Raw genomic sequence first — 8,510 nt, 5'->3', positions numbered from 1 at the left:
AATTATAGAATGAAATGACAGAAATATTGAAAGGTATGTCTCAGGACTGCAGTATAAACATAACAATATAAGGATCAACTCTTTACCAGAGAATATGTGTTCTTCAATCTGTATTATAGAATTCAATAACCTTTACATGTAAGAGTAATAAATGAACCCGCACTTACTTTGAATTGTACTTAAATGACATTTGAATAATTTTTTCTTATAGAATTTACTCATAGAATTATCAATGCTATGCCAATGTTTTTTAAACTCATATTTTATCTTGGTTGTAAAATGTATCAAATTATTATAAAAATGTATTTATCTGGGCCAGTGAGATGCTTCTTTGGGAAAATAAATGTACATGCCACAAAATCTGGTTTCTTTAGTTCTATCACATGCTGCAGCTGGTACACACACACACACACACACACACACACACACACACATGCACACACTAAATGGATGAATAAATAAATAAATAGATAAATAATAAATGTAATAAAACCATGCTGACTGAAAAAGCAGAACATATTATCTACATTGAAGGTGTATTTAATCCTAATCTCTGGCTCCACCAGAAGTTTACTGGGCTTCTGTCTGTTGTGCCTCAGATGCTGTCCCAGTCTCCTTGATGACCACACATAGCTAGATTTGCCTTCAAAGTCAGAATTCATTTTTTTGTTGTTGCTGCTTTAAAACTCTGGAAAGTATTAGCCATGGACTAAAACAGGATATATTTTTTCCAGTATTTTATCATATTTAATTCAAAAGTGTCGCCCCCTCGCTTGGGGTTGGGGCAGACAACTAGTTGGTCTGCTCTCATGAAGACACCATATTCTGAGACATCCTAGAAAAGCCACTGAACTCAGAGCAATGGGTAAAACACACTTCCACTTCCCTATGCCCCAGAGCTACAACTGGGAGCGGGGGGGGGGGGTGCACTCAGGACCCACCAGGCACCCAAACCCTGTCCCTGCTGAATACCACTCCCCTTCCACCTCTCCCTTGGTCTTTAGGTCTAGGCCAGACACCTAGCTGGTCTGCTCCTGAGAAGACACCATATCCTGAGACATCCTAGAGGAGCCACTGCACTCAGAGCAGTGAACACCTAGCTGGTCTGCTACCGTGGAGACACCATATCCTGAGATATCCTAGAAAAGACACTGCACTCAGAGCAGCTGGAGCTCAGGATCACAGGATCACAAAGACATCTGGATCCTGAGGAGTTCTGACACAAGCAAGATAATTTGAAAGACAGGCTCCAGTCAGAGATAGTGAGTGCAGGTAGCACTAGAGTTAACCAGATGGCAAAAAGCAAGCACAAGGATGTAAGCAACAGAAAGGAAAGTTACTTGGCATCATCAGAACCCAGTTCTCCCACCATAACAAGCCCTGGACACTCCATCACACCTGAAAAGCAGGATTCAGAATTACAATAACTTCTCATGATGATGATAGAGGACTTTAAGAAGGACATAAATAACTCCCTTAAATAAGTACAGGAGAATACAGGTAAACAGGTAGAAGCCCTTAAAGAGGAAACACAAAAATCCATTAAGGAATTGCAAGAAAACACAACCAAACAGGTGAAGGAATTAAACAAAATCATCCAGGATCTAAAAATGGAAGTAGAAACAATAAAGAAATCTCAAAGGGAGACTACACTGAAGATAGAAAACCTAGGAAAGAGATCAGAAGTCATAGATCACCAACAGAATACAAGCGATAGAAGAGAGAATCTCATGTGCAGAAGATACCATGGAAAACATTGACACAACTGTCAAAGAAAATGAAAACTGAAAAAAGCTCCTAACCCAAAACATCCATGAAATCCAGGACACAATGAGAAGGCCAAACCTAAGGATAATAGGTATAGATGAGGCTGAAGATTCCCAACTTAAACAGCCAGTAAATATCTCCAACAAAATTATAGAGGAAAACTTTCCTAACATAAAGAAAGAGATGTTCCTGAATATACAAGAAGCCTACAGAACTCCAAATAAACTAGACCAGAAAAGAAATTTCTCCTGTCACATAATAATCAAAACATCAAATGTACAAAACAAAGAAAAAATACTAAGAGCAGTAAGGGAAAAAGGTAAAGTAACATATAAAGAAGACAGACCTATAAGAATTACACCAGACTTCTCATCAGAGACTATAAAAGCCAGAAGATCCTGGACTGATCATAAAGACCCTAAAAGAACACAAATGCCAGCCCAGACTACTATACCCAGCAAAACTCTCAATTAATATTGATGGAGAAACCAAGATATTCCATGACAAAACCAAATTTGTACAATATCTTCCCACAAATCCAGCACTTCAAAGGATAATTGGTGGAAAACACAAGGAGGGAAACTACAACCTAGAAAAAGCAAGAAAGTAATCTTCCAACAACCCCAAAAGAAGATAGTTACACAAGCATAATTCCACCTCTAATAACAAAAATAATAGGAAACAACAACCATTTTCCTTAATCTCTCTTAATATCAATGGCTCAATTCTCCAATAAAAAGACATAGACTATCCAACTGGATATGTAATCAGGACCCAAAATTTTGGTGTATACAGGAAATGTACCTCAGTCAAAAAGACAGACACTACCTCAGAGTAAAAGGATGGAAAACAATCTTCCAAGCAAATGGTCCCAAGAAACAAGCTGGAGTAGCAATTCTAATGTCAAATAAAATCAACTTTCAACCAAAAGTAATCAAAAAAGATAAGGAAGGACACTTCATACTCATCAAGGGAAAAATCTACCAAGATACACTCTCAGTTCTGAACATCTGTGCCCCAAATGCAAGGGCACCCACATACATAAAAGAAACTTTACTAAAGCTTAAAGCATACATTGCACCCTACACAATAATAGTGGGAGATTTCAACACCCCACTCTCAGCTATGGACAGATCATGGAAACAGAAACTAAACCAAGACACAATGAAACTAACAGAAGTTATGAACCAATTGGACTTAACTGACATCAATAGAACATTTCACCCTAAAACAAAAGAATATACCGTTTTCTCAGCACCTCATGGTACCTTCTCCAAAATTGGTCACAAAACAGGCCTCAACAGATACAAAAAGATTGAAATCATCCCTTGTACCTTATCAGATCACCATGGACTAAGACTCATCTTTGACATGGACAAAAACAACGGAAAGCCCACATACACTTGGAAACTCAACAATGCTCTACTCAATGATAACTTGGTCAAGGAAGAAATAAAGAAAGAAATTAAAGCCTTTTTAGAATTTAATGAAAATGAGGACACATCATACCAAAACTTGTGGGACTCCATGAAAGCAGTGCTAAGGGGAAAACTCATAGCTCTAAATGCCTACAAAAAGAAACTGGAGAGAGCATACACTAACAACTTGATAGCACACCTGAAAGCTTTAGAACTAAAAGAAGCAAATACAATTAAGAGGAATAGAAGGCAGAAAATAATCAAACTCAGGGCTGAAATCAACCCAGTAGAAACAGAAAGAACTATACAAAATATCAACAAAACCAGGAGCTGGTTCTTTGAGAAAATAAACAAGATAGATAAACCATTGGCCAGACTAGCCAGAGGGTACAGAAACAGTATCCAAATCAATAAAATCAGAACTGAAAAGGGAAACATAACAACAGAAACTGAGGAAATTTTTAAAAATCATTAGAGCCTACTACAAAGGCCTATACTCAACAAAATTGGAAAATCTGGATGAAATGGACAATTTTCTAGACACATACCAGCTACCAAAATTAAATCAGTCCAGGACCAGATGGTTTTAGTGCAGAATTCTATCAGACCTTCAAGGAAGACTTAATACCAATTCTCTTCAAACTATTCCACAGAATAGAAACAGAAGGAACACTACCCAATTTGTTCTATGAAGCCACAATCATGCTCATACCTAAACCTCACCAAGACCCAACAACGAAAGAAACTTCAGATCAATCTCTCTTATGAATATCGATGCAAAAAAAAAAATCAATGCATCTGACAAAATTCAACATCCCTTCATGGTAAAAGTCTTGGAAAGATCAGGAATTCAAAAACCATACTTAAAGATAGTGAAAGCAATATACAGCAAACCAATAGCCAACATCAAACTAAATGGAGAGAATCTTGAAGCAATCCCACTAAGGTCAGGGACTAGACTAGGCTGCCCACTTTCACTCTACCTAGTCAATATAGTACTGGAAGTCCTAGCAAAAGCAATTAAATAACAAAAGAAAATCTAAGGGATACAAATAGGAAAGAAAGAAGTCAAAATATCACTATGTACAGATGCTATGATAGTTTACTTAAGTGAACCTAAAACTTCCACAAGAGAACTTCCAAATCTGATAAACAACTTCAATAAAGTGGCTGGATATAAAATCAACTCAAACAAATCCGTAGCCTTCCTCTACTCAAAGGATAAACAGGCTGAGAGAGAAATTAGGGAAATGACACCCTTTACAATAGTCACAAATAATATAAAATACCTTGGTGTGAATCTAACTAAGCAAGTGAATGATCTGTATGACAAGAACTGTAAGTCTCTGAAGAAATAAATCAAAGATCTCAGAAGATGAAAAGATCTCCCATTCTCGTGGATTGGCGGATTAATTTAGTAAAAATGGCCATCTTGCCAAAAGCTATCTACAGATTCAATGCCATCCCCATCAAAATTCCAAATCAATTCTTCATAGAGATAGAAAGAGCAATTTGCAAATTCATTTGGAATAACAAAAAAACCAGGATAGTGAGAACTATTCTCAACAATAAAAGAATTTCTGGAGAAATCACCAGCCCTGACCTCAAACTGTACTACAGAGCAATAGTGATAAAAACTGCATGGTATTGGTACACAGACAGGCAGGAAGATAAATGGGATAAAATTGAAGATCCAGAAATGAACCCACACACCTATAGTCACTTGGTCTTTAACAAAGGAGCTAAAACCATCCAGTGGAAAAAGGACAGCATTTTCAACAAATGGTGCTGGTATAACTGAAGGTCAACATGTAGAAGAATAAAAATCAATCCATTCTTATACTCTTGAACAAAGCTCAAGTCCAAGTAGACAAAGGACCTTCACATAAAGCCAGATACACTGAAACTAATAGAAGAGTAGGTGGGAAAGACCCTCAAATACCTAGGCACAGGGGAAAAGTTCCTGAACAGAACACCAATGGCTTATGCTCTAAGATCAAGAACTGACAAATGGGACCTCATAAAATTTCAGAGTTTCTGTAAGGCAAAGGACACTGTCAATAGGACAAAATGCCAACCAACAGATTGGTAAAAGATCATTACCAATCCTACATCCAATAGAGGGCTAATATCCCATATATACAAAGAACTCAAAAAATTAGACTCCAGACAACCAAATAACCCAATTAAAAAATGGGGTGCAGAGCTAATCAAGGAATTCTCAACTGAGGAAATTCAAATGGCCGAAAGACACCTTAAGAAATGTTCAACATCCTTAGTCATCATGGAAATGCAAATCAAAACAACCCTGAGATACCACCTCACACCAGTCAGAATGGCTAAGATCAAAAACCCAGGTGATAGTAGATGCTGGTGAGGATGTGGAGAAAGACGAACACTCCTCCGTTGTTGGGTTGGTGGGATTGCAAGCTGGTACAACCACTCTAGAAATCAGTCTGCTGATTCCTCAGAAAATTGGACATAGCATTACCTGAGGACCGAGCTATACCACTTCTGGGTATATACCCAGAAGATGCTTTAACATATAACAAGGACATATGCTCCACTATGTTCATAGCAGCCTTATTTATAATAGCCAGAAGCTCAAAAGAAGCCAGATGTCCTTCAACAGAGGACTAGATATAAAAAATGTGGTACATTTACACAATGGAGTATCACTCAGCTATTAAAAACAACGAACTTATGAAATTTTTAGGCAAATGGATGGAACTAGAAAATATCATCCTGAGTGAGTTAACCCAATCACAAAAGAACACACATGGTATTTACTCACTGATCAGTGGATATTAGCCCTAAAGCTTGAAATATCCAAGATTCAACTCACAGACCACATGAAGCTCATGAAGAAGAAAGACCAAGTGTGGGTGCCTTGGTCTTACTTAGAAGGAGTAACAAAATACTCAAGGAAGCAAATATGGAGACAAAGTGTGGGACAGAAACTGAAGGAGGGGCCATTTGGAGACCATTCCACCTGGTTATCCATCCCATGTGTAGTCACCAAAGGTAGACACTGATGTGGATGTCAGGAAGTGCATGCTGACAAGAGCCTGATATAGCTGTCTTCTTAGAGGTCTGCCAACGTCTGATATATTCAGAGGCAGATGCTCACAGCTAACCATTGATCTGATCAAGGGGTTCCCAATGGAGGATTTAGAGAGAAGTCTGAAGGTACTTAAAGGGTTTGTGGCCCCATAAGGAGAGCAATAATACCAACCAACCAGAGCTCCCCAAGTTCTAAACCACCAGCTTGGGAGCACATAGGGAGGGACCCATGGCTCCATCTGTATATGTAAGGGAGGATAGCCTTGTTGGGCATAGGTGGGAGAGGAGATCCTTGGTCCCATGAAGGCTGGACACCGAGTTAGGGAGAATTTGAGGGTGGGGAGGTAGGAGTAGGGGAGTAGGTGAGTGCATATCCTCATAGAAGCAGAAGAAGGGGGGATGGGATATGGTTGTTCCTGGGTGGTGGGGGAATGGGTTAAGGAAATAAAATCTGAAATGTAAATATAATATCCAATAAAAATAAATAAATAAAAATAAAATATTTTGAAATCCAACTCCCCCCACCTCAAATAAAAAAACTGGGATTAGCTTAATGTTGCTTTTATATTCAACACAATTGTAAATGTAAATTAATTTGCTCTGTAGGTAATTCTCTCTTATACATCTTATTTTATTGTGAGACATTGTGATAACCAATATTCTTGGTTTTATGGCATGGCAGAAATATAGCTTAATACATAGAGATGATGGTTTAGTCAGTGTTCTATTGCTGTGAAGAGACAGCACTGTGATCATGTAAAAAGAAAAGTCTCACTTGATCTCAGAAAGTTCCTTGAAGTATCATTAAAAGAATTATTGATCCCAAAGTATGAACCACATGTATGCTTTATAGTATATTGTTTACTTTATTAGCTATGTAAGAATATACAGTCATGCCAGTGGTTAAAAGTGTTGGGCAGACAGGTTTGACTCATATATTATAGTACAAATTAGCTTAACCCATGTTCTGTGCTCGTAATAATCACAAGTCATGAGCTGGATGAGTCATTGATTTCTCAGTTTCATTGACTTACAAGTGTTACTCTTTCTGTGACTGCCTTCAGAGAATAGCAGAGCTGGCTTCTCAATTAACAATTTTGTTCCAATTAATTATAGCTTTCACATATACTTAGTTTTTGGTTTGCTTAGGCATAGGAAATATATCCAGGGCTTTGACATTTGAAGTGTAGCCAGTCACTGTTGTTTTCTAGAGTGGGCATCTCACTTTTACCTGCGTCCTTCCCAGCAGCTGTTTGTTTAATAGTAAGCAAGCCTGCAGGCCAATAGTCCTCAGATCTGTGCCTTTATTTCCATTTCTAATTCTGTCATGCCTACTGCCTTGGTTCAGGGCATCTTCCTTCAACTGACTCATCTAATCTAGTCATCTTTGTTGAAGTTGCCCTCTGGTATCCAAAGCAAATTCACGTCAGGTCTAGCATGGAATCTTAATTTGAGAAAAGTTTGTGTTTGTATCAGGCCATTTTTGTTTGAACTAGTAGTCTAAACATAAACAGAGAAAACAAGCGTTTCAGGTAATTGTCAGTCAGAATTGTATTAGGCATTTTTTCTATTTCCCAGTGTGCTGATGTGGCCTGAACAAAAGAATCAGAAAGGAAGTCCTAGTGTGCAAGAAGTGGTAACCTAGACACTGGAAGTGGCTTCTAAGGAAGGCGACTCACCACAGCACTGAAGACTCTGGTAGAGACACTGATAATCAGAGTCTCTACTGAAAGCAGGGGTTTGGGATAGAAGAGGAATTTTGGCTCTGACAACACAGGCATGAGGGCAAGTATGGAATACTTGAATCGAGCTGAACCACAGAACAGGATAGGAGGTTCTGTGCTTTGGTGCAGCTAACTTAACTAGATCTTTGTATTGCAGAGAACAATCAAAAGACACACTGAAATCTGCTGGGCCAATGAACTCCATTCTTCCATTTACACTGGACTCAGCATGCTGCTTGAAAGGGGGTGGCTGCTACAGGAAGTGACACATTCTAAGCCCTGTCTTCTGCCCTTCCCCTTCCTCTGCCTTTAGTTATCTTCGCTTTTACTACATGTTAAGAAGATGAAAATGATTATTATATTTCCTCACAATAATCAAAATACCTGACACAAAGAGTTTAAGGAAGAAAGGGTTTATTTTGGCTTACTGTTTCAGAGGGTCAGTCCTTTGTTGCTTGGCAACAGTTGCTTCTGACAAAGTGTTGCAGCCCTCTCCACTCCACTCTTGGTGGCCACTGTTTCCCGGCCCAAGCTGCCG

Source organism: Arvicanthis niloticus, chromosome 12 (assembly GCF_011762505.2).
Source record: "Arvicanthis niloticus isolate mArvNil1 chromosome 12, mArvNil1.pat.X, whole genome shotgun sequence".
Classification (NCBI taxonomy): domain Eukaryota; kingdom Metazoa; phylum Chordata; class Mammalia; order Rodentia; family Muridae; genus Arvicanthis; species Arvicanthis niloticus.
This window is presented reverse-complemented; position numbering follows the sequence as displayed.